At 45.6% G+C, this 26,799-nt stretch overlaps 1 protein-coding gene and 1 non-coding gene across 27 annotated transcripts in view; one reads left to right on the top strand and one right to left on the bottom strand.

The window, feature by feature from the left end:
* Positions 1–26,799, bottom strand: part of Clasp1 (cytoplasmic linker associated protein 1) — a 222,816-nt gene that overhangs the window by 157,977 nt on the left and 38,040 nt on the right. The gene's annotated exons all lie outside the window — the stretch shown is intronic.
* On the top strand, positions 4,518–4,648 carry LOC117716658 (small nucleolar RNA SNORA17). Its single transcript, XR_004607772.1, has one exon. It is a non-coding gene; the product is annotated as a small nucleolar RNA SNORA17 (small nucleolar RNA).

Raw genomic sequence — 26,799 nt, 5'->3', positions numbered from 1 at the left:
AAGAAATAGGAGCTACACACTGCTAGTGGGGGTGTGGAGTAAGAATTAGTGTGCGAAGTGTCTTCAGAAAATTAAATAGAATTTAACTGTACGATCCAGCGATTCTGCTCTGGATGTGAACACAAAGGAGGTAAGCAAGCAGGGTCAAGGGCTCTGTGTACCCATGTTGGTGGCAGCAATTCTACAGTAAGTAGAGTAACACTCAACACATGGTCTTATCACCCTGGTCCTCTACCCTTCTTATCTACAGCTGTGGTGTCTACAGTTTTAGCTGTCACAGCAAACGACCATCCCAAAGTAAGACGTGAAGTCCCGAATAAACACCTTATTGCATGTAAATTGAGTGCTATTTTGAACAGCACAATAAACTATCACATTATACTGCTCAGACCCACTCAGGATCGAGAGCCATCCCTTTGGCATCTGGCATCCAGGCAGTATATGCTGCCCTCTATGGGCAGTCACACTGGCAGGTCTGCTGGGAGACACAGTGCGCTGTAGCCCTTAGCTACTTACAAATGTTCCCTCAGCTCAAGAGCAACACTGACAATTTGGGTGATTACAGGACATAGCTCCATACCTGGCTTCCCCTTCAGCAAGGGCCTCACAGCCCAATGAGTATGTGCAGAAACACAAATAGCAAGACATTCAGCACAAGGTGGTGGGCTCCTTCCTACTCACTACAGAACCAAAGAATCCAAGGCAGCGCCACTAGTTCACATGCAGATTGATAACAGACAGCGAAATGCATCAACAGCCGGGAAAGGAAGCAGACCCTGACCCAGCACCAACAGCAGCAGCAACAGTGCTATTTTTACACAGCCGCCCTTGGGTCGCTCCAGTATCTACAGGGAATAAAGAGAGTGGCTCCGGTAACACACCAGGCACACGCAATACAGCTTCAAAAACAGCGCCATGATCCTGGGATGGGAGAAAACCGGGGCCAGATAAACACAAACTTCACAGGACCAGACTGGAGAGCTGGACCACACTGGATGAGCTCTCTCATTCCTAAGGCACTTTGGGAGAAGCAACACAGTCCAAGTCCATACAGAGACTAGGCTAGCCATGATGCTTACAAGCCTTCTGACTATACCAACGTCACTTAGTGCAGCACCACCACAATACCACAGACCTGACGCTTTCAGGCCTGTTCACCTCTCTCCAGGTGGCTTCAGACCCTTGGACAAGTCATGATACCTCCCAGGCAACACCAAATGACTTCCAAAGTCAGCTGACTCTCTGTGGTGCCCTGATAATGGCAGGTCCTGAAAAACACACCCAGGCTCCCTAAGGCCAAACTCTTGGGAACAGAGGACAGCAGGTTCTACCATCCATATATCCACTCTACAGAGCACACATGGAGGCAAGGAAGCTTTACTAATAGAATATGCCTGGTACAAAGTGGGTACTCATGAGGACCTGCACCTCAGCAGGAAAGCCTGGGTTAGGGCTGGAAAGAGGGCTCAGTTGGTAAAGTGCTTGCAGTGCAAGGACCCAATGTCCATCCCTAGAACTCAAAGAAAAGTCCAGCTATGGTGGTGTTTGCCTGTAATCCTCACACTGAGGAGGCAGAGACAGGAGGATCCCATGTCTTACTGACCAGCTAGTCAGCCTGGCAGCTCCGATATCAGTGAGACATCATGTCAAAACATGAAGGTGAGCTGGGCATGGTGGCACATATCTTTAATCCTAGCAGAGGCATGCAGATCCAGTGAGATCAAGACTACCTTGGTCTACATAGCAAGTTCCACGACAGTCAGGGTGACACAGGGAGACCCCCATCTCAACACATACATACATACATACATACATACATACATACATACATACATACCTACAAATAAACAAGTAAATAATAAAAAATAAAAGTGTGGAAAATGACAATGACCTCTGGTCTCCACATGAATTTGACCATGAGCATGCATGTACGTACGTGTATACACACACACACACACACACACAGAGGATTACTCAGATGAATAAAATAAGAAACAAAGACATGAAATGCAAAGAGAAAAGTAAGACTGCCTAGACCACACCGTCCAATGAGAACTGAGAATCCTGTTAGTCACCCATAGCACACCTGCATACCCACACATGCAGTTCCCACTCAGAGTGCTGTGGTAATCTCGCTCAGCCAGGTGACCTACAGTCCATTTCCAGTGGCTGCCTGGCATCCTACTGTAGCTTGTTTTCATGATTAATGCCCAGGCTTCCACACCCATACCAGCAGGTGCAGAGATGTGTCCACATGTGTGCTTCTATTTCTTAGCACCAATGCTTATTAGGACATCTGCAGTGCCAAAGACACTCTTCATCCCACACTGCTACTGTCACAGTGCAGTGGCTGTCCTTGAGAATGGGGCACACGCCGCTGATCTCTACACAATGCTTAGTCGGTGCCTCCATTGTTCAGCCGTAGCCTTATGTCAGCTGAAAGAGAAAAGCATTAGCACTTGAGATGTGCTCATTTCCAAGGCTAAGAACACAAGGCAAAGGCAAGAAGAAAAATGTAAGTTTGGGAGTCAGTACACACACACACACACACACACACACACACACACAATGGGAAGACAGTCTCACAGAACTCTCCTTCAGAGCAGTCACCTAGGGAGTCCCTGGACATTCATGGTATTACTAGCACCACTAGGCTGGCTCCTTTTTAATCCTTGCCTGGAAGACCATCTGAAGAGTTATGGGACACCTTATTGCCAGTTGCTGCCCCTACACAGATATAACTACTAGAAAGAGACGTAGGGCATTGCACCATCAACCCACTTCCTTTCACAGGAGGAAACACTAGCCACAAAAGACTAGATAGAGGTCAGGTGACATCAGTGTCAGGCAGAGTTAGGTAGCAGTACTTGTAAGTCAGACCTGCCTAGCACAACGTATTACTAATCAGGATTGTTCTGTGGTGACCTAGTCTAATACAGGAAGCACTGGCTGCACACAGGAAGGGCTAGGGCAATAGCTCTGGTGCTTGCCATAAGAGTGTGACGATCTTTGTTCATCAGCACCCACAGGCTAGGGCATGGTGGCACAGGTTTGTATCCCCAGTGCTGGGGAGGCAGAAACAAGCAGATGGCTGGGGCTCCTTGGCCAGCCAGCCTCATTGGTGAAAGGCGGGCATCAGTGAGAGACCCTGTCTCAAAAAGGGAGGTGGGGCAGCAAGGCAGACAAGACAGACAGCTTCTGAGGGATGATACCCAAGGTTGACATCTGGCTGCCATTGCGTATATGCACATACATATACATGCATGCATATATACATATGGAGAGATAGTAAGAATGGGAACCAGAAGTTTTCATATCAGTAACTGCAACTTTCAGTAGCCACCCAAGACTCTGGCTACCCTGCAGCACAGCTGGCTACAAACTTAAATGAGCAAGGAGAGATGGGGCAGTAACAATAATTAGGAGTGTCATGGAGAGATCTAGTCCAACACAGTAATCACTGGCTACATATAGGGACTAAGGCACAGGAAGGGGCACAGGGCAGCTACAAAACCTGGGAAGTGCTTAAGAGCTACAGTCATCTACACCATGCTGGAAGAGAGGCCAGACTTAAAATACTGGTAGGTCATCTACTGTAGGGAGCTGACAGAACTAACAGGATCAAATGAAACTTGTTATATCCACACAATGAAATGCTGTTTAACAACAAAGGAGAAAGCAGTGACATACTTCGCCTCACATGCACTGAGGAAATAGAAGGCTCAGGAAAAAACAAGATGCCAAAGACTGCATACTGGACAAATCTGCTCACAAGAAACTCCCAGGGAAGGCAGGCTCACAGAAAAGACACAGATGCCTTCCTAGGGCTGGGTTCAGAGTGAGGAATGACCAACCACAAACAGGCATGAGGGACCTTATGGGGGTGATGGGAAATGTCCTATAGTTATACAGATCTGTAAAAAATAATTGAACTGTACATGTAGGTAAATTTTTGAGTATCTCAATAAAACTTTTTTTTTAAGCAAAAGCTAATACTAGGCTTAAAAGAATTGTCTGACCTTTCTGGTGATAGGACCATGGGAGGACTCTGGCTGCTGAAGAAGGCAGCAGGCCCAATGGGTCAGGAACTGGAGCTGTGGGTGAAGGAAAATACTTCTGCACAGACCAAGTCCCAAGAGGCAGAAGAGCTTGGAGCTCCTGGGTCCACACCCTCCCACACCCACTCACATGATTCAAAAGTCATTTCTGCGCCTCCCGCTGTGCACTGCTCTCTTGGTAGCCAAACTCAAATTTTCCAAAATTCTGAGAGTTGTATTCAGGTGGCTTGCAAATTGATTTCTTTCTTCCAAACAGATCACAAGCTCCATGACGATAGAAATTTTTGCCTAGTTACTCACTGCCTAGAACTCTATCTGTCAAATAACTGAATGAATTTCCTTGTTCCCTTGAAAAACCATCTTTCCCGTGGATTCACAGTCAAGTTAAATATGAATGAGCACTTTCTGACTTACATAGCCCTGTTCATACTTCTTTGTTCATTAGAATGCAATTCCACCCCTGGCCCTAGAAGCACTGCAGGTGTGGCTGCTGCATCACAAGTGCATGAGTAGGTGGCAGAGAGGAGACAGCCTCTGCTCTGCTCAGTGCTCTGACCTGGATATATGTGAATGATTAGTAGCCTAACATTCCTTGAGAAAGCTAGCCCGAGACAGCCACCAGTCTGGCGCCACACAGGCCCCAATGGCTCCCAGGACCAAGAGCAAGCTGGAGACTAGAAGAACCCCTCCAAGGACTGAGGGCCCTGAATGGAGTGAGCCCAAAACAGACAACCCTCATGTGGGGCCACTTGTGGGGCCAGTCGAGCAAGGCCGAGATGAGCACCAAAGTGGCATCACAGGGCCTGGACAGGGAGCTAGCCTGGGAAGACCACCAGTTGGGTGCCACACAAGCTTGGAGGGTCAGACCATGCCAGAGATGACACCTGCCTGGTGTCATAACGCAGAGGCCGGGTATAGCACACATGAGACCACTCCTGAGAGGACTCCTGACACTCAGAGACCCCTGTGGTCACTAAGAGAAGCAAGTAAGTGGTGGGGAAGTGGAAGAGAAAGAGAAACAGAAGGATGTGGGCACAATGAAGAGAGGCAGAACTGGAGACTCAAGGGTAGCTAAGAATGAGGAAGAGCTGATATGAACCGCCAGAGATCCCACCTGGAACCATGCTGCCACCTGGGGCCATGTCTGGGTGTGTGGCCCTGTAGCAGCAGGGATCTGTTGCCACCAAAGGCCAGGAAGACATCCCTAGTCTGGGCTGCCACCTGGGGACAGCCTAATGTCTAAGAATTGTGCAGAACTGGCCCCACCCTTTACCTAGGCATCATGGAAGAGTAGGCCATGACAGCAGGATTGCCAGCTGCAGTATACAGGAAAGCGGACACACATTGCAGAAGTTGCAGGTAAGCCAGACCCTGCGGATATGAGCATGGGAGAGCTGGCCCTGCCACTTGTCTCCTGTTCGGTGGTGTGGACCTGCCCCTCATCAGCTGTGTACTGGCTGGTTTTGTGTCAACTTGACATAAGCTGGAGTTATCACAGAGAAAGGAGCCTCCCTTGAGGAAATGCCTCCATGAGATCCAGCTGTAAGGCATTTTCTCAATTAGTGATCAAGGGGGGAGGGCCCATTGTGGGTGGTGCCATCCCTGGGCTGGTAATCTTGGCTTCTATAAGAAAGCAAGCTGAGCAAGCCAGGGGAAGCAAGCCAGTAAGTGACATCCTTCCATGGCCTCTGCATCAGCTTCTGCTTCCTGACCTGCTTGAGTTCCAGTCCTGACTTCCTTTGGTGATGAACAGCAATATGGAAGTGTAAGCTGAATTAACCCTTTCCTCTCCAACTTGCTTCTTGGTCATGATGTTTTGTGCAGGAATAGAAACCCTGAGTAAGACAAGCTGTGTCACTCCAGAAAGCAGGCTCTGCACCTCACCTGGGCAGCATAGTAAAGCTGCCTCTGGTGGAGGGGGAGGGGGAAAAGGTGGAGGGGCACAGGTGAGCCAGCCCTGAGGGAATAAGCATGGGAGAGCTGGCCCACAGGGTCCATCCAGGGAGAGATGACCCCTCCTGTCTCCCCTTCTACCTATGGCAGGAAGGAGACCTGGCCTAAGGCCTAAGGGCATGACAGTGGGAGAACCAGTGAGCTGACCAACTCAGATACTGTTCAGGCCCAGATCCATGGTTTTGAACTAGCCCACTCCCACACCGACCCAACTGATGAACTGCTGGAGTGCATGAACGGGCCAGTCCTACAGATCCAAAACTGCAGGAGCTCCATGATTCTGGGCAACAACAAGATATTCAACAGGAGTCCTGGTGAGGATCCAGTATAGAGTAGCAGAAGCCTGAGGCGTCTACCAGACCAACAAGTCACGGTAGAGCACTGCAAGCAAAAAAGTGCAGACAAAAGAGTATACTGTGGTGACACGCTAAATGTTTCCACAATGATTTCTTTTCCTCTGTTGGGGGAGAGGTTGCAAGGGTGAAGGGTGGATATGAGGGGAGGGGGAGACCTGTGGGATTGGAGTTCATGATGTGAAATTCACAAAGAACCAGTAAAAAGTAAAGTGTAAATACACATGGGGGGCGGGGGGGGGGAGGAGGTGAGAGATCGAATCACCTCTGCCCTTCCCTGTCCTCCCTCCAGCCCCTCTCAGGGCCCGGGTCCCTTCCCCCATATTTATTATTATTATGCACACTGGAGGGAGTGGCACATGTATGGAGGGTAGAGTTGGCTCTCTTCGGTCTTTCTGGGGTTGCAAGGATCAAACCCAGATCAAACCCCAGGCTTGAGCGGCAAGGAAGCCATCTCTCCACAGCTGCCATACTTCTTCTGTGAGACCCAAGCACGATGTGCTCCTGGGTGAGAAGCTGCACTAGCTCTACATCCTAATTCTAGTTCTGCCATCAAATGCCCCCAGGATGCCACCTTTGGTCCCCTGATTATGGAACTACAACAAGCGTCTTCAGGGCTCTGTGAGTATTGTGGCTGGAGCTCTCCTGTTCATCCCTCCCCAGCCTACACTCAACTGACAATGCTGGCCCTCAGAGTTCATGAGAGACCAAGATGTGAGTTCTACTCATGTCTGAATGTGGTTGACAACTGAAATCAGCAGCCTCTAACACTTCTGATCATAAATCCATATTAGAATTCCTAATATGCGCTCATGAAACACACGATCCACTGCTATGTAAATACTTGATACAACTAGAGAATACATGCAGGATAGAGTAACTTCAAAAACGACATTAAAAATAAGGATACAACCCAGTGTGCCAGTTCAGTAACCCCACTAATCTAGCTGGTAAAGGCAGTGTCACGTGGATGGCACTTCTGACCAGCAGAAAAGGGTCAGTTGTGAGACACTCCTGAGATTCCCTCAGGGTTATGTTCACACTGGTTCATAACTATGGTGTTCAGGGCTCCGAGGGTAAGAAGCTTGCTAAGCAAGCTGAGGTTCAGAGTTCAGGACCCTAGAATCCATGTAAAGCTAGATACAGTATGATGTGATGTTAATCCTAGCATTCCTACAGAAAGATAGGAGGCAGAGACAGAGTCTGAAGAGCTAACCAATCTCGAGTCCTCAGGTGAGACTCAAGGTAGAAGAGATGCTATGGCTCGTGTGTGTGTGTGTGTGTGTGTGTGTGTGTGTGTACATAGCTTTATAAACTGAAACTTGCAATTTGGCTTGTGCATCCTAAGAATTTTTTATGAAAAAAAAAAAATAATCCACTGAACTGCAGGCATCAGCAACCTGGCTTCACCCCAGGCAGCACGAAAAAGTCCTTCCTTATGTAAAGTCAACACTTTAGATCCCGGTTGTTGTAGTGGAGGTGGGCTTGGTAATACCCTGGAGAAACACAACCCACGTGGAACAAAACAAAGAAGCAGAATGTTCAATTTTCAGAAATCCAGACAACAGAACTCAGGGACAATGACAGCTGTAGGCAAGGGCATGGAAAAACTGGAACCCATATACATATGTAACAGGACGCAGTCTCTAATTCAAAGTGTTAACCATGAGAGGAATTCTGTCCCAGACATTCTACTCCTAAGAAAACAAGAGAACTGAAAAGCATGTACACAAAACCCAAATGTTCAAAACAGCTCTTCACACAGTCACTTATCAACCCACATGTCCAACAGCTGGTGATCAGAGAAACAAAACTGTGTGCCTCCACAATGAGTATTTGGGAATAATGAAATTAAATATGCTGGATTCATACCACAATGTGTGTAAGACAACGTGAAAATAGTACCTCTCAGTGAAATGAGCTGGACACAAAAGGCCACGTGTTGTATGGAGCTTAACTAGGAGAGCAACAGAAAAATACTTGGGGATGGAAAGGTGGCTAAGGGTTGCCACTGCCAGGCATTAAGATGGGGCGTGGCTGCTGATGGCTAAGAAGTTCCTTCCTCGGATGACAAAGATTTTTAAAGTTAGGTAATGATAGCCCAGTAGATGGCTCAGCAAGTAAAGGCACTTGTAGCCAAGCCTGATGACCTACATTCAATTCCTCCGGACTCACATTGTAGAAGCAAAGAATGGATTCCTGCAAGTTGTCCTCTGACCTCCATATGCAGGCTACGGACTGTGTACACACACACACACACACACACACAAATAAATCTAGTTATTTTTAATTAAACAGTGATGTTGGTTATAGAACTTTGAATATGCAAAAATGAGCTGTATATTACATAAAAGAGTAAGTTTTATTTCAGTAAGGCAGTTAAGACCATCACCACCATAATGAGTTATTGACCTGATATTCCAGAATGGATTCAAGACAGGAGAAGACACTTATCAACAAAAACACTGAAGCAGCCGGGTAGTGGTAGTGCACGCCTTTAATCCCAGCACTTGGGAGGCAGAGGCAGGCGGATTTCTGAGTTCGAGGCCAGCCTGGTCTTCAGAGTGAGTTCCAGGACAGCCAGGGCTACACAGAGAAACCCTGCCTCGAAAAACCAAAACCAAACAAACAAACAAACAAACACTGACGCAATCCAAAGTCAGCAGGGGATCAGCGGTGCTGTACTAAAGTCCCTTATGGTTTTTTATTGTAGCCTTGACAAATGTACTCTGCTCTTGAATTACAGACAGTAATCTTTTAATCATTTTAAGGGAAGGGGTTAATTAAAATGTACGGAACAAGCACCAGAGAAATGGCTCCGTGGGTAAAGGTGCTTACTTCCAAGGCTGGAGACCTGAGTTTCATCCCTAGGGCGCACATGGTGGAAAGAGGAAAATGTGACTTCCACAGCATCCTCTGACCACAAGACCTGTGCCTACGCTACACATACACATATATATGCATGCATGAGTGTATGTATACACAAAAAGGTAAAATAAATTTTAACTAAATAAATATGTATACACATGTATATGTCTAACAGAAGAATAGTGTCTCACTATCAAAAATAGGATGCAGCTACTAAAAGAATCATTTTAGACTGGCAGATATTTAACATGGAAAAAAGTCTGTGTCACACAGTTAAAGCTGCAGAACACTAGAGATGAAATGACTCTATTTACAAAAGCAAACCTTCAATGCATTGGTTGTGTGCAACTCAGAAAAACCAACTTTTCATCTTGAACATCCTATGTGTCTGTACTATCCTGTACTATAAAATTTTTACAAGCATAAATTGAGATTTAAAACCATAAGGAGACAATGATAGAGAAAGACACCCAAAGTCTCACTCTGTCTGTATATGTATCCCCTATACTCATGTACACACACACACACACACACACAATTTCTAAGATTAAGAAAAGATCATAGGGAAACTCTTACTATCTGAGAAGACTTGGTGTGTGTGGCTATAAATGTGTGGAAGTCAGAGAAAAAGCTCAGGCATTGTATTATTTGTAGGAGGAGCTAAGGTGGGAGGAGTAAGGAGAGGAGGAGGAGAAGCTAAGAGAGAGAAGAGATGAGAGAGGGGAACATGGAGGCAGATGTTCACCCGTCTCCGCCAGTCAAAGGTAGTTGGTATATCTAGGTTGGGTACTGGGTTACACCTCTGATTGAGTGGGCATCTTATTATTGATCATTACCAAATATATAAGCCTTTGGATAATCTAAGCATTAGAATCTCATTTGTACCAAGCCTGTATGGTTGGCGGGATGGTCTGGGCAATTCCCAGCCTTCCAGAGACAGCGTGGAAGATTGTCAGAGCTATCTCCCATGCTGGCATCTCGTGGGTAGCAGGGCTGGTGTTTCTGGCTGGCTGTTTCTAGCTGTGGCGTGCACGTGGCCTCTGGCCACAGAATGTGGCAGCTGAGCTAGGCAGAGCTGCTGCAGCTTAGAGAGTTGACTTGACTGGCAGTCATTTTTAAATAATTACCTCAGGCACTGTGGAGGTTTGAATACTAATGGCCCCCACAGGTTCACAGATTTAAATAAATACTTGGTCACCAGCAAGTGAGCTATTAGGAGGTGTGGTCTTATTGGAGAAAGTGTGTTACTGGGAGTGGGCATTTGAGGTTTCAAATGCTCAAGCCAAGCCCAATGTCTCTCTCTTGCTGCTGCCTGTAGATCTAGATGTAGAATTCTCAGCTCCTTCTCCAGCACCGTGTCTGTCTGTGTGCTGCCATGCTTCCCACCATGGTGACAACAGACTAAACTTCCAAACTGTAGACAGCCCTAATAAAAGGTTTTCCTTTATAAGAATTGCCATGATCATGGTGTCTCTTCACAGTAGGTGCTGGCCACCTTTCTCTGAAGACAGAAGAATCTCACTGGCCTGAAGTTCATCAAGTAGGTTAGGCTGGCCGGCCAATGAGTCACAGCCATCCACTTGTCTTCCACTAACCAGCACTGAAATTACAAGTGTGTGCCACCACATCCACTTTTTTTTTTTTTTTTTTTTTTTTTTAATGTGGGTCCAGGGGACCAAGCTCAGATCTTCATGCTTGCCCTCCTGAGCTATCTCTCAAGGACTTACTTAACATTTTAAATCTGAAACCCATAAATCCAACTCCCCTAGGAGCTGCCACCAGGGTGAAAAGGAAAACTGTCTGGTTCTGTTTACAAGGTGAAGAGGGAATCCTCACCTGGGAGCACCCTTGGCTACAAGGTTATGTCCACCTGAACAGGGTGGATCCCTGCACTAGGAAGCATTCTAAAAACAAATACCTGATAATCATGTCAGGTGATATCTATCTGCAGATTATGACATTCTCTCTACTTTGAGCATATTTCAATGTTTTCACAATACAAGTCAAAGAAAACCAATAAAGGTCTTCTCTGTATTTGACCTCTAGAATCCATCCTCCTTAATTACTCAGGAATCAGAATTAAGTCTGGGAGGGAAGGGGAATCACTGACTGACCTATGCCCAGACCCTCCTTCCCTTCCTCTATATACTGCAGGGCAGAGCGCTAATCTCATACAACCATGGCCATAGGAAAACTCGGGGGCAACAGGACACAGTAGGGCAAGCACTAGACTGAGAAAAGCAGAAGCAAATTTATTTATTACTGGTTGGTTGATAATTCATGATTAAATTACTGGACACACCTGTCTCCTCAGCCTAGTGAACAACTGAAACTACAGGATCTGATACCACGTCCAACTCTATGACATGGTGTATAAAGGAGAGACACGGTGCCCAGCTCTGACATGATGTAAAGGAAAAAACAAACAAACAAAAATACAACACTAACAACAGTGAGAGTCTAAAGCACATGCTCACCACCCCTCTCATGGAAGACCACCCGTTTCCCAACTAACCCTGTCTACAACAGTCTGCAAGTATCAGAGTCACAAAGCCAAAGGTCATGTTACTTTCATTAGGAAGTCTACAACTTTCAAGAACAGAGCTTAAGGTCAGACATGTGTTCTGCCTTCAATAGTCTATTTCAGGGTAAAATGTTTACCTCTCACATAAACTGAATGTCTTACTACAGACCACATCGAGGAGTGGCAGCCTCTGGCTCAGACACCAGGCCACCCTAAGACCAAGACCCCTCTTGTTTCTCTTTCTGCCTTTACAGCTCAGGAGCCTAGCAGGCAGGCGGGCTCAGGGCTGACTGTGCCCAACTACTTCATGTGTTCAATAAATGTTGGCGGGAAGGTATGAGATCTTCCCAGGGTAGAGAGAACTTTTTTTGAGAATTGAGTGCATAGCACACAGCCTAGGGCTGATTCTCCTCATTCCATCTCCCACACCTTTTCCTTCACTCTGCTTGTCAGAGATCTACCCAGCCATTCAACAAGAACAACTCCAACAGCACATGAAACCAGACACAATCAGTTGCTCCAATAATAATGGAGTCTTGACTCCATTAAAAACATAAGGAATAGGAAGAGGAGGTGGTGGAAGAGAAGGAAGTGGAGGAGGTGGTGGAAGAGGAGGAAAAACAGGAGGTAGAGAGGAAGAGGAGGAGGTAGTGTAAGAAGAAGAGGTGAAGGAGGAGAAGGAAGAGAATTATTAAGAACCCAAGTGGAACATCCTCCTAACCATTTTCAGATCAATGTAATATGGAAGCTTTTCCACGCTGGAGCTATCTCAAACTCTTCTATTATTTATGGGGCTCAACACAAGTATAGAAATACAGCAGGCAAATTTCACTTACACTGTGCTTAGCCCTGGGGGTCTGGTTCATTCAAGTGTTGGTTTCTAAGTCATCTCTTTCAATGCCAGTGGCAGTGAGGACAGGAAATCCTCTCTTTTGTTTGGTTCTATGCTTACAGCATTTGAAAAGCAGTCGCCTGTCTCTGTCGTCCTCAGTGCTTTTCCTGGCAACCAAGTAGCTCTAGATCAACTTCACATCTCCCCACCTTTCAAATGTTACAATACACAAGCATAACTTTGCTTTTTAAATGTTATTGCTTTTATATGTTTACTGAAAGGGGACAGAGAGGACTGACTCCCAAAGAGTATCCTCACTTCCAACCACACTCTTAGTCACAACATAGGGAGATATACTCATACGTAAGTATCTCAAGTGAGTCACAACATAGGGATGCATACTCACACATAAGTATCTCAAGTGAAATAACTGTGCAGCCTACGACAACAATGAAAAGCAAATTAAAAAAAACATTTAACATTTATCCATTCTGTATAAATGTTTGGTTTTAGAAAACACAGTATATTCTGCTGAGACCCTGTCACTTAATCCTCCTGGCCCAGCAATTAATCTCCTATTTATGATTGCATACTGGCTTGATTTCCATAATTGTTGCACCTAAACTTAGAACCTTGGAAGGATTACCAAAGGTCTTAGGGCCAGGCAAGAACAACCTTTTGCCATCACAAGGTAATATTATCATCTACAAAGTTTATGATTGAGAAAAATACACACACACATACACACATATACATACATACATGCACACACACACACACACAGAGAGAGAGAGAGAGAGAGAGAGAGAGAGATCTCACAATGCTTTAAATAGGTTTATGATTTCCTGTTGGGCCATGTTCACAGCTGTCCTCAGCAACACACAGCCTATGGGCCACACAACTTTGAAAGACAGAGGGGCATTGGACATTACCCTGTTTTAACGTCAGTTTTGTCACCTGCTCCCATATCTAAAAAGGACTCCAAAGTCCAGCTCTTTCTGTGACACTGTAACCAGAGCTGCAAAACTAAAGAAGCCTCGAACACATTTTTATCACCTTTCCTGACAGCCATTAAAGCAACAGAAGCACTTGAGATTACTCTGCAAACACCCGGCGGGGGATGGGGGGGGGGGGGCAGGGAGGACACAAGTAGCTAGACAGCAAATGATTTCTTTTTCCTATACACAACCCCAGAGGAGAAGGGAGGGAAGACAGAAGTCAGAATCCAACGCCCCATGTCCTAAAATATCCATCCAGCTTCAGTAAGCCATTGCTGGACAGACACACTCGGATAAACAAGAGAATGCAGTACACAAGGGCTGTAATGCACAAGTAGGGAAAAGTGTATAATGGGCTGGCTAGATGGCTCAGGGAGTAAGGGTGTTTGCTGCCAAGCCTGAAAATCTGAGTTCAAGGCCCAGGACCTACAGAGCTGACTCTTGCAAGTTGTCTTCTGACCTAATGGGGGGTGGGGGGGGTGATAAGAGGAAGAAGCCTGTGGGTCAACAGCTGGTGGGCACCTCTATACCTCAGGCTCATCTGTGATGAGCACTCATGAGTTTCCTCCCATCAATAGAATTTATCATCCACATCTGGAGTTATGAAGATCAAAAGAGAGCGCTGCCATACAGGACAGTAAGTGTGCAGAAAGACTTCCATGGGCACAGTGAACAGACTCATCGGGCAGAACCTGGCGCTAAACCCTATGGCTTGCTGTGCTCCGTATTCCCAAGCAGCTCTGCTTCTCTTACAAAGGCTGGATGAGCAGTTGCTCTGACCATGTCCGTCAGTCCCTTGAAACCTGCTCGCTCTTCCTCTTCACATTCCTGCAGGCAGCCCTGGTTCTCCAGGACGCAGTCATAGCCCTTTTCGGCACCTGTGTTCCCCTAAAAGACATACCTGGCTTCTTTTAAAACAAAACCAAAATGAACTGTCTCAAAAGTAGCTTTGAAGTAGGCAGCTTCCATGTCTCCAACGAGCCAACACTCTGCCCTGAAGCATCTTTCTCCCTGCACTTGCTGTGACCTTCCACGCCATCCTTCCTTTGGCAGAGAAAGGTTGTCATGGCACTGAGGCTGCAGAGACAGCTGACTCTCCGTGCTGGGAGCCTGGGGCTTTTTTTCACCAGGATACTGCAATTCTGGCCATTACTGGTAACTCAAACAAAGATCACCGGGCATAACCAGCAGATCTGAAGCCCAGTTTAGATACCAGTGCAACACTGAGAATCGGAATACAGTGCAAAGAAAAAGAGGCCACAACTTTTTCTAAGTCCTTTCTTGGTTTGGGTCAATCTGTCTGTCCCAAGTCACCCTCAGAGAAGGGACTAAACAAAAATTTGAAATCTGAGGGGAAAAATGCTTAAAAGCAGTGAGGATGTCTCAAAGAAGGCTGGAAACAAGGGAGGAACGGGCTGGCTCGGAGCTGTGGCCCAGACTCCCCTCTGAGATTGACAGCTGCAGATCCTATTAATGTCCCTCCAGCTCCCTTCTTACATTTCAGTGCTTTAATCCAAGCCACCAGAAAGTTCTAACTAGACGAGCCAATACCTCCTCAGGACGGGCTGGCAAATGGAGGCTGTGTGTACAGGAGAATGGGGAGGCAGTGAGTGCTGGGCTGCTGGTTCAGCCTCGGTGCCTCATGGCCTCATGGGCCCATCATGAATCACATGGCTGGTACCTAACATGAGCTCTCACTTTTTAACCCTTGGCACTACTTCATGAACAATGCAGTTATTTTGTACTGTAAACTTTCCATTGCTTGATGAAGTCATCCTTTCCCGTCCATGTGGAGTGTCCCAACAGTCTGGCCCAAACTCAGTAGGTTGAAGCATTAAGAACTGGAACAAATTCCAGACCAGTTTGGACCACAAAGCCATTTCCAGTCCAGCCTGACCTATGTATGGTACAAGATTTTGTCTCAGAAAAACAGAAAATATGGCCGATGGGTAAGAGGCCCTTGCTATCAAGCTAACAACTCAAGTTTGATCCTTCGACCCACGTAGTAGAAGGAGAGAACCTATTCCGACAAGTTGTTCTCCAACTTCCCCATGTGTGTCATTGTGCATGTGCGAGGGAGCTTACTGAACATAAGCCTGGTCTCAGGTTAGCTTTAAATATCAATGGTCATGTTGGTGATGATAACCATATCTCACCCTACTCAAGTGTTTTCTGGAACAGTGAATAGCATGCTGGAAACCACATAGTTCCTTATCTTTCCAAAGGACAACTTGAAAACCTACCAAGGACCCCATCAGCTTAGCTGAACTGCTGTGAGGCTCTGGTGTCCTTTGAATCTAGCATCCACCTACCCACCTTTCTAAGAAGCAAAGTTAGAAAGAAATGTGGGTCCCGAACCCAAATAGCCCAGTTTCACGAGCCAAGTGTGCCACGAATTTTCATGTATTAAAGGGGAATGCAATAGCAGCTAGCCAACCACTGACTGTGAATGAAAATTATTTGCCTGAAAGCACAGCACAGCCTGGAGCCTACGACCCATTTGGTGAGTATCTAGCTGCTTTTGTTGTGGCAGCTTCATCCAGTCATGGAACAAGTACCTGAGCATTGCACTGAGAGAGCACTCTCCAAACTCAGTACTCTTCTTACCCCAAGCAAAACAAAACCCACTTTCTGCCCTCTGCAGGATCAGGGATGGACAGTACCCCAAAGCTTCACTGCATGTGACCATGGCCTCCCCAGCCCACCACAGCTGTCATGGCTTTGCTCAGGCCATTGGACTGTCCACATTCTCCTGCCAAAATCTTGCCTACCTTTAAGGTTCAGCTCCAGAGCCATCGATTCCAGAAGGTGCTGGACTCAGGTGCTCTGCTCCTGCCACACTTTACCTACTTAGCTGTAATATTTAACATGGAGTGACGTGTGAGCCACATCTGTTCTCCTAGTCCACTGTTCTGAAGACAAGGAATAGTTGCTTTTCTTTTCCCACGTCATCTAGGTACCTCTTCTCAAAAAGCAAAATATATAAGCTGGGTAAATGCATCACTGGCTTAATTATCCTTCTATATCCACCTGAGAACTCAAGGAGAAATCTAGGGGAGAGAGGGAGGGGAGGAGTGTTAAGAGAGAACAGGAGTAAGTTTGGAGCACCATGAAGCCCAGGGCTTCTGTCGCTTCCTCTGTATGACCGTTTCTGTCCCTCCAGAGGTCACTGCATAGCGTGTAAAGTAAGTCAGGAGAGGAGGGTGTGTAAGATTCGCAGACTTTTACACCCATAAAGCACAAAGGGAAGTTAGGCCTTATGGACTTTCAGTGTTCCATCAATTTAATGCAGCTTAGAAAACTGTTCTGACTAATAAAAATGTCGGGGGAAGTCAGGAGGGTAAAGAGCTCAGCCCAGAACAGCAGGACACAATTGCATGGCCAGGAGACTTCCACTGCTGTGCACTGTTCACACACGCAGAGGGCCCAACAAAGGACAGGTGGACTGCTGTGCACTGTGTTCCCACACACACGGAGGGCCCAACAGAGGACAGGTGGCTCATACAGCCAGCCCATAAGCAATGGTTTCTCACAGTTTAGAACAGCAGTCTTCAGCTGGTAGTCAGGAAAGCCAAGCTCTTTCCTCCTGGATCCCTGGAAGAAATCAGGTCCAGGGCAGCTAAGAAGGAGGGTGGATGGCCTTCAGAACCCCTCACCACACTCTGGGATGATCCTATCAGAGAAATTTCCTTGAAAAACTAAAAATGTTTTTGATTTCAGGTAAGGAACAGGTTGGATTCTAAACAAATGAAGTAACAAGCCATTCTTTAATAGTCACAGCTTTAATAAACACGATTCAGCGCTAAGCAAGCAGTAAGTTCACAGCTGATCTCCTGATAGTTTCATTGACAATTTCTTTCCAGGTGACTCTATATTGTCAGGTTGACAATCAAACTAAATATCACATCTGCAACAATTAATTAATTAATCTTCAACTGCCAACGAAGTTTAGGATGTGTATTGTCCTGGTTAGTTTTTTGTCAACTTGACACAGGTAGGGTTTCAAGAAGAAAGCGTATCAACTGAGAAAATGCTCCCCTCAGACTGGCCTGTGTCTTGATTGTGTTGTTGACTGATGAAGGATGGGCCCAGGCCACTGTGGGCAACAGCATCCTGGGCAGGTAGTCCCAGGGTGTATAAGAAAGCAAACTGTACAGGCCAGGAGAGCAAGCCACTAAAAAGCATTCCTCCACAGCTTCCTTCTGCTTCAGTTACTGCCTGAGTTCCTGCCTTGGCCTATCTCAGTGGATTGTGACTTGGGATATGTAAATTAAATAAGCCCTCTTTTCCCAGGCTGCTTTTGGTCACAGTCTTTCTCACAGGAACATGAAGCAAACTAATAAAGGTGTCAAGGCAGCTGACATCCAACCAATACTCATTTTTCAAGTGTGTTACATGGGACGAACAGGGACACTCTTGTTACTCACTATAAGACCCGCACCCAACCTCATTGTCAAGAAAGACGAAAAGTCAGCCAACTTCTCACAAGTACCACGTCTTAGGGTTTCCATTGATGTGAAGAGCCACCATGACCAAGGCGACTCATAAAGGACAACATTTAATTAGAGCTGGCTTACAAGTTCTAAGGTTCAGTCCATTATCATTACAGCAGGAACCAGGCAGACAGACATGGTACTGGAGGAGCTGAGAGTTCTACATCTTGTTCTGAAGCCAAACAGTGAGAAAACTGGCGTCCTCTGGCAGCTAGGAGAAAGTGAGTGCTCTCAAAGCCCACACCCACAGTGACACACATCTTCCAACAAGGCCACACCTCCTAATAGTGCCACTCTCTGGGCCAAGCACATTCAAACCACCATACACCATTTTTACCAATTCCTGTCAGCTAATCCTGCTCATTCCAATACAGTGCTTTAGGACACATTCAAAAAGGAGAGTTTTCAACTTAAAAGAGAATTTTGGGTTTGTTTTTTTTTTTTTTTTTTTATAACAAAGCAAAAGAGAGAGAAATAGCCACTTCAAATAAAAGCAAGCAAGAGACACTTAATATCCAGTGAAATATAATTGAATTAAATATGCAGTTACAGAAACTCTGGGTCCTTCTGGGCAAGAAAGAGGTTCAGAAACCCAAGGATAAATAAAAGGAAGTCTTTATCTGCACAATCATGGGCAATATAATATAGTTGAAACAAATATGCCAAAGGCCATAATTTAAGTGTGGTCTGGCCAAGCGACCTGTGGCTAAGGGGATGGAGGGAACAGCAACTCCTATGTCGGTCCCTTCAACCAGGAAACAGCACAGACTTCTCAAAAGCCAGAGCATATATGTAGCATTGTTAGTCATACAAAGAATTCAGCAGAGCTAAGGAGATGCAATCTACACAGCCAGAAGAACTGCCATTTGGTTTGTCCCAGAATGGAGTAAATCTGGTGGGACGGTGCAAGGAATGGCAAGTGTGGGAGATCCCCAGAGAGGCTCCAAACAAGCACGCTCCGGAGCCTGGGCTTTGATCTGCAAACAGCAGAGCACCAAGCTCCTGGAGATAGTTTGGTGGGTTTGTCTTGTTTTTGAGATTTTTGATAGGATGCTTTGGAGCCAACTGCTTAGAGAAAAAGCCAGCAATGAGTCTGATTCTGGACCTCAGAGAGCACAGAGTCAAACAGGAAAAGAATGAGAGCTGAAATAATGACTCCCGCAAAGGGAGGCAGGCTGGACGGCCAATGGCCACCTTCTTACCTGCTGCCCATGTCTCCAGCCCCTGGAAACTGACTTTTAAAAATACAATTTCCCTTAGCCAGGCAGTGGTGGTGCACACCTTTAATCCCAGCACTTGGGAGGCAGAGGCAGGCAGATTTCTGAGTTCGAGGCCAGCCTGGTCTACAGAGTGACTTCCAGGACAGTCAAAGCTATACAGAGAAACCCTGTCTTGAAGAAAAAATACAATTTCCCAATGTCTTTAGATTATAACTTCCTAAGGACATACTAGATGTGAGAATAATAAACTGTATGGCTTTTTCCAGAGATGGTGAATCTTGGTTGTCAACATGACTTGTCTGACAGATATTAGAAAAGCAGTGAAGCTCATGTCCCGTCTATGAGGGTGTCTGGAGATGCTTGGAATGAGTTAGCTGTCTGCAGAAGAAACACCTTGATTCCGAAAGTACCACCCAAAGGCTTGGTACATGGATGGAAGAATAGAAGCACACAAACTGAGCCTTTTCCAGTGGGTACATTTTTGCTGATGCCATGGTTTGGGAATGACAGATTACTCGGAACACAGACTTGGCACCCGCAACCCTTTATGGAGCTTCCAGGCCTCTGGCACTAGACTGAGGCCGTATCACTGGTCCCACTGCTCTGACGTGTCGAGCTTTTTAGGCTACATAGCTATTGTTTCCCCAGCTCTCCAGCTCACAGACAGCCATTGTGGGACTACTCAGCCCTGACTCATGTAAGCCAATCTAATAAACTCCCTCCCCTTAGAATAACTTTATATATTCTATTCTACAGATGATCCAAAGGGCATCTAATTACATATATTTTATTCTATTTGCCTTCGAAAAGTGAATACATTTGCTTTGTCAAATGCCCATGAAAGTTGGCATTCTCAAAGGACTAGCGTTCTCCATGATTTGCTATGAGGAGGACGGAGGCCTGGCGCGCTCTCACGTGTTGGGATTTCTCCCCATACAGAGCTTTATCCTCTTGGCCAGCTCCTTTTCTGTTGCTATGACACAACACACTGATAAACAGAATAATGTAGAAAAAACCTAATTATTAGATACTGATTTTTTTTTTCCTCCCTCAGGTTGGGGTTTCTCTGTATATCCCTGGCTGTCCTGAAACCTGCTCTGTACACCAGGCTGTCCCCAAACTCGGAGCTCCACTGCCTCTGCCTCCTAAGGTTGCGATTAAAGGTGTGCCCCACCATACCTGGTTGATTTACTTACAGTGCTGCCTGTGCTGCCTACTTGCCAGTCATAACTTCACTTGCTACCTAGAACAAAACAACCTGGAAAAATAGCTAAAGCACTGGCCACTGCCCTTAACAACCTGCTGACTGCCACACACGTCTGTAAAGTCCTGCCCACCCCACCTTGTGGTTTTACAGTATAAAATGAGAATACAAACTAGACCTGGCATTGAAGCCTTTCAGGATCCATCAGTGACATCCCCTCTCTTCCACAATGGTGTCAGTGCTTATTCCAAAAAGATTACCACAACACTGACAAAACACAACTTCAAAGGTAAAGGGTTTATCTGGCTTACAGTCCATCATTAAGGTAAGTCAAGGCAGAAACTTAAAACATCACATCCAGTCAAAGCAGAAAGAAGAAACACGGGTCCTTGTTTTGTCTGCTTTCATCAAGCTTTTTCCTGTCTACTACAGTCCAGGACCACTGCCTATGGGATGGTACCACCCAGCAATTAGCAACCAAGACAATACCCCATAGACACAACCTGAAAGCCAACCAGAGTCAAGCAACTCCTCAGCTTTGGTGATTACAGGTTACATCAAGATGACAATTTAAAAAGAACTCATCAGCCAGTGTGGTGCACACCTTCAATCCCAGTTCTTGGGAAGAAGAACCAGGGGGATCCCTGTGAGTCTGAGGCCAGCCTGGTGTTGAGTAAGTACCAGGCCATCCAGGGCTGAGAGACCTTGCCTCAAAAAAACAAAACAATCACACCTCTTTGAGCATTCCCTTTGGGGGGGGGGGGAGGAGTAGTATTCTTCACAAGCCATAAGATCCTTCCACTAAGCAAGTAATTTAGATTATACTCAATAGCTGTGTAGCCACAACTCAACTAATTCTAAAGTATTTCGGTATTTTAAGAAGATATGTAGGCTATTAACAGCTACTTTCCATCGCCTCCCCAATCCTAGCAAAGCACAATACAACTGTAATTCGTCCTAAGGCCACTTTGTCACTGAAGGAGGAAGAAAGGTGTGATGCATTCCTTCGTAAGTCACAGGATCCATAAGAAGAACATGCTTCTCTGCTGCACGGTTCAATGTGTGCTGAGCAAGATAAATATACAAGCTTCTCTGGAATCATTCCTTCCGCTGGACAGTGAATCCAAACCAACAGTCAGATTTGGCTCGCTCTCTCTGCACTGCTAATCAACTCTGAACATTTGGCCACAGCATATTTTACCATCTTCTATCTCAAAATTCTGAGCGAAAACCAAAAAAGAAAACTACAGCAATCACACACACACACACACACACACACACTAAGCTAAATGTTATAATGTAGTAAAAAAGTAATTAAAATAAATTCACACCAGTATTTGCTCATTTAGCTGGCAAAACACATCCAAACAGATCATATACTAAATGCAGACCGTGTGCAGCAGATCGTATTCAGTTCAGTGCTCACAGCCTCCAGATGAGTGTCTACGGGGAGAGGGCACAAAGCTAAAGAGCCAGACACGCTCAGCAAAGCCTTCCTCCAGATTGAAAGCCATCATTTCTCAGTTTAAGTGATTTTTTTTTCTTTTTAGCTTTCACATACTTCCTTCATGAATGCAAAGACACAGTACACGCATAGAAAACACACATTTGGTACCTACAGACTCTGTTATTTCCAAGCTATTGTGATGCAGAGTCACTGCCAAAAGCCGCACTCCAGTCTGAGGAGAACACCATTACATCATCAGGACTGAGCAGACAATGAACCATCAATTCTTCCAACCACTTAGAAATGAAAGGCCGAGCCCTCAATCAGTCAAAAAGCCTTCTCTCCTGTCTTAGCCTACGTTCCGACCTCTAACATCAAAAATCGTGAAGCAAGAAGACTCACTGTGTTTACCTGTGTCCCTTTATTACTGGCTCTCAGACAGATGACCTTGGATTTTTACTTCACGCCCTCTTCACAGGCAGGCCAACAGCTCACAGACTGCAGACTGAAAGATGGCAGATGCTATGAAATCCAGTCCCTCCATTCATTTAACTCCCTCCAGACAGACGCTTCTGTTCTTAGGTAAAATACATGTTTTCCTCTGACACTTGGTCCTAGGGTAACTGGTAGAACAGAGCCCATATAGAAGAAGACCTTGTGCTTTAAAGGATGTTTTCCCTATTTACTTGTGGTCATCAAGTCAAAGCTGGTCACTGTGGTTCCCTGTATAAGAAGCTGAGTTCAGATCCCCAGCACCCATTAGAGCTGGGGCAGCAATGGCCCCAGGGTTGAGAAGCTAGGACAGAAGGGGATTCCTCTAACTGAGTCAGCAAGCTCCAGGTTCAGAAAGGGATCCTGCCTCAAAAGACAAGGTGGAATAGTTGAGGAAGATACCTGATTCAACCTCTGGCCTCTACAAACATGCACACACACACACACACACACACACACGTCCATATGCAGGGGATGGAGTGGATTGTTGCTCTTCTATTTATCTGCTCAATTTTTTATAAAAAATTGTTCCCCCTAAAAATATGAATTTCCACCCATTGCTGTTAACCCAATATGAAAATCAAGATGTGTTTTAGTTTCCTTATTCCCTACACAAAGATTACAAACAAGGATACACCTATCAGTTGCAGGTTGGACAACAGACTCGCTGGCATTCAAACACACTGCCCTACAGAACACTGCTTTACCTGGAAGAATCTCAGAACTAACTGACTGACCTCTGGGAAGAAGGCGACTGAGGTAACCACATCAAACCCTGCCACACAGGGTAAACCTCCCAGCCAGGGAGCTCTTTTCTTCAGTTTCCTCACCACCATAAGCAAACTAAACACTTCACATTCACTTCTTGGCTTTACTTTAGCAAAATCATCTTCCTTTCTCCACAGGGCACCCACCAATTTTACCCAAGCAATGGAAGACCACACAATTTACAAAGCACAATGGTGAGGGAAGGAGAGAGAGAATAAGTGTGCATTCTAGCATAACAGTTTCCTCCAGGTTTGAAACACTCCATCTCTCAGGTGGCTCCTTTAAGCCAGAAGGTAAACAATTCAAACTATGTTCAGGAAGTAGCTGAAACTGACCAGAATCACTAGACCTGTCCCTGCCAGAATATATAATAAAAGCTCTGACCCTCTCTGACAAAAGTAAAGCTGAGCTGCAAAGAGGACTCAGAGGAGAAATGCTTAAAAACTCTGACAACAGTAGCTGCCTGGAAGAAGCAGAAACCAGGCAAGCTGCCTAGAAGAGGTTTAGACCAGAGTCACTTGGAAAGGTCACTCCCAACTTGCTGAGCTACCTGCAGGCTGGGCAGTGTGCTCCTGGTTCCTGGCTTTGTGAACTGTCCTGATGCTGGGGTAGGCCGTGGTGATGCAGCTGTCCTTGAACCCTCACTCATACTGCTCTAAGTAACTCCAATAAAGCTCACTCATTCACCAAGTTAAGACTCTGGTGGCATCTGTACTTTGCTCTCTCATGGGCTCTCTATCTGGGGTGAATAGATGTGTGTCTGTTGCATCTCCCCAGCAAGAGCTTGTCACACAACACAGTCTAACTCCAGACTTCCAGGCTCCTAGCTTCTCCATTATAAATTGTCCAGTTCACAGGAGTGGAGTCACTTTCACAGAAAACAGCAGGAAAAAAAAAAAAAAAGCACCAACCAGGAGCCGATGAGTCAAAGTCCTAACACAGACAGTCCTTTCTAAGCATCTCAGCAGCACACAAGCATCTGCCAGCAAGTACAGAACATGAAGCTAGACCAACCAGAGACAGATAGGTCATGGTTACAGAGCCTGTGAACATGAAGCCATCAGCAAGGTAAGATTTAGAACACAGCTCCCCAGAGTCAGTTCAGTAGCTGTCCCCTGTTGGTGTCCCCATTTCCAGTATGCATTCATTCCCTGCCCGTAACAGGATGCATCTACTTTAGGAAATAGCAGAAGAAAATAAAATGCATTTTCCCTTTAAACAAAGGGATCAAGATCTCAGTCTAAGAAAATACACTTTCTTAGCAAGCTACCTGAGGCAAAGAGGAAACTGCCCCATTCAGCCTGGGCCTCTACTTGCAGACATCTTTTAGCAGACAACAGACCTGGGCAGAAAGGAACTCGCTCAACACAAAGCTGGCCTGTGTTCAGAACTAATAGTTTGGGGGGGGGGGACACTAAAGTTTTTAAATAAAAGCCTAAAACACTCTTAAATTCCAAAAGGCCAAATATATGTTCCATACCTGTCAAATGCCTGAACTTAGAATGCAGAGGAGCTAGAGGGTCATCTTGGACGATGAGGTGAGACTCTACCCCCAAAACCTTCAACAGTGTATGAATCACGGTGCTGTCCTGACTCCATTAGGAGGCTGGCACGTGTCATACCAGACATTTCCCTTAAGAGTTTCTTGAATTCAGCTAACCTTAATGGGAACATTCCTGTAGTCTGCCTAGCAACAGCCACCCTCAGTATGTGACATGACCTTCCACTGTCATATCCACCCATGCTTTGGAGCTCTGGGTCTCAATCTCTTTATTCATTTACATGAAGGTTTCACATTTTACACTGAATCACCAGGGTCCCAAACATGCAGCTGCAGGATGCTCCTGGGGACTAGGCTGGTGGCACAGTGGGTCAGCCCCAGCACCCCACTCCTAGGGAAGAGCACAGGCTTTTCCCACCAGCTCTGAACCTACTTTTTCTCAGGGTGCTCTGACAAGGCTATCAGTTGCTCCCATCTCAAACAGGTCTCAGATCAGGAAAGATCTGGCCCTAAGAGAACAGATCTGGGTCTGAGGTAAAAAGGAAAGCAGGGAACTGGGCCCCTGAGAAAGGGTGTAGCCAGATCCAGGGAAGGGCTACAAGTGAGTCCTCAGGCTCCCTTGCCTAGCCCCACTCCCATATCTCCCCTTCCCACCAAGGCCTGACTTCACTTGGTTCAGTTGTCATTCCTCACTTTATAAGACACCCAGGAATGGCTTATATACCCAGGCATGTAAGGAAAGCACTATACAGTTATTGTGATTTTAAAATACCTTATTGAGAGAGAGAGAGAGAGAGAGAGAGAGTATGTGTGTGTGTGTGTGTGTGTGTGTGTGTGTGTGAGTGTGTGTGTGTGATGTATTTATGTAAGTGCAGGTGCACATGTGCCAGAGTGCACAGGTAGAGGTCAGAGGACAACTCTAGATGGAAAACTGTCTACCACGGGTCCTAGAATTCAAACCCAGGTTTTTAACCTGTCTACAACCCTTTATAAAGTTCAATATATAGTTAGTCATACTTCATATTTTTAATATACACAAGGAATGGACCCAGACCTAAAAACAGTATAATGATCACCAAGGAGAAGTCCTTGAGTTGAAAGGAGTTGGAAAAAAAGATGTCTCACTTGATGATGCAGCTAAGTCTTAAATAATAAATGACACACACACAAAAAGAAAACGAAGTACAAACACAGTGTGCTGTGCCAACCATAGGCCGCTTGGCTCTACCTCAGCTCTGTCAACCTCCCTGGAAATCCAGTGAATACCCTTTCCATCCTTTCTCCATGGCTGTAAATAATAAAATAGTTACTTCAGACATAAGAGTATCAACGGCTTTTGGGGCCTGGGAAGATGGCTCAGTGGAGACAAGCATATGGACCTGAACTTGGATCTCCAGCACCTAAAGAAGAGCTGGACATAGTAGCAAGTTTCTAGAATTCTAGGACAGGTAGGTCCCAGGAGTTTGCTGGCGAGATAATATAGTTGAAATGGCAAACTCCAAGAGAGACTTTGTCTTAAAAAAACAATCAAAGAAACAAACAAACAAATGGTTCAGTGGGCAAAGGCCTTAATTCCATCTGTAGAATCCACATAAAGCCAGAGGAGAAAACTGACTTTACAGAGTCATCATCTGACCTTTAAATTCAAACTATGACATAGGCCCACGACCAGAAACATTCACATATACGGTAATAACTAAAAATAATATGCTATGGTTTATATTAAATAACAAATAATTAACATAAAATGTCTTCATACCTACATTTCTAAATCTTCATCAAAATTATTTCATGAAGATTTATTTTCTTAAAAATATCTTCGCCGGGTGGTGGTGGCGCACGCCTTTAATCCCAGCACTTGGGAGGCAGAGGCTGGCGGATTTCTGAGTTCGAGGCTAGCCTGGTCTACAGAGTGAGTTCCAGGACAGCCAGAGCTACACAGAGAAACCCTGTCTCGAAAAACCAAAAAAAAAAAAAAAAAAAAAAACAAATATCTTCTATGAATCAAAAATCAAATTTATCATATAGGATATTCACAAACAATACTCAGTAAATTGCATTCTGAAGCCTGAAATTTTGAATAATTCC

This window comes from Arvicanthis niloticus, chromosome 10, assembly GCF_011762505.2.
Source record: "Arvicanthis niloticus isolate mArvNil1 chromosome 10, mArvNil1.pat.X, whole genome shotgun sequence".
Classification (NCBI taxonomy): Eukaryota; Metazoa; Chordata; class Mammalia; order Rodentia; family Muridae; genus Arvicanthis; species Arvicanthis niloticus.
Note: the sequence above shows the minus strand (reverse complement) of the source record. Positions and strands in the feature narration are given on the sequence as shown.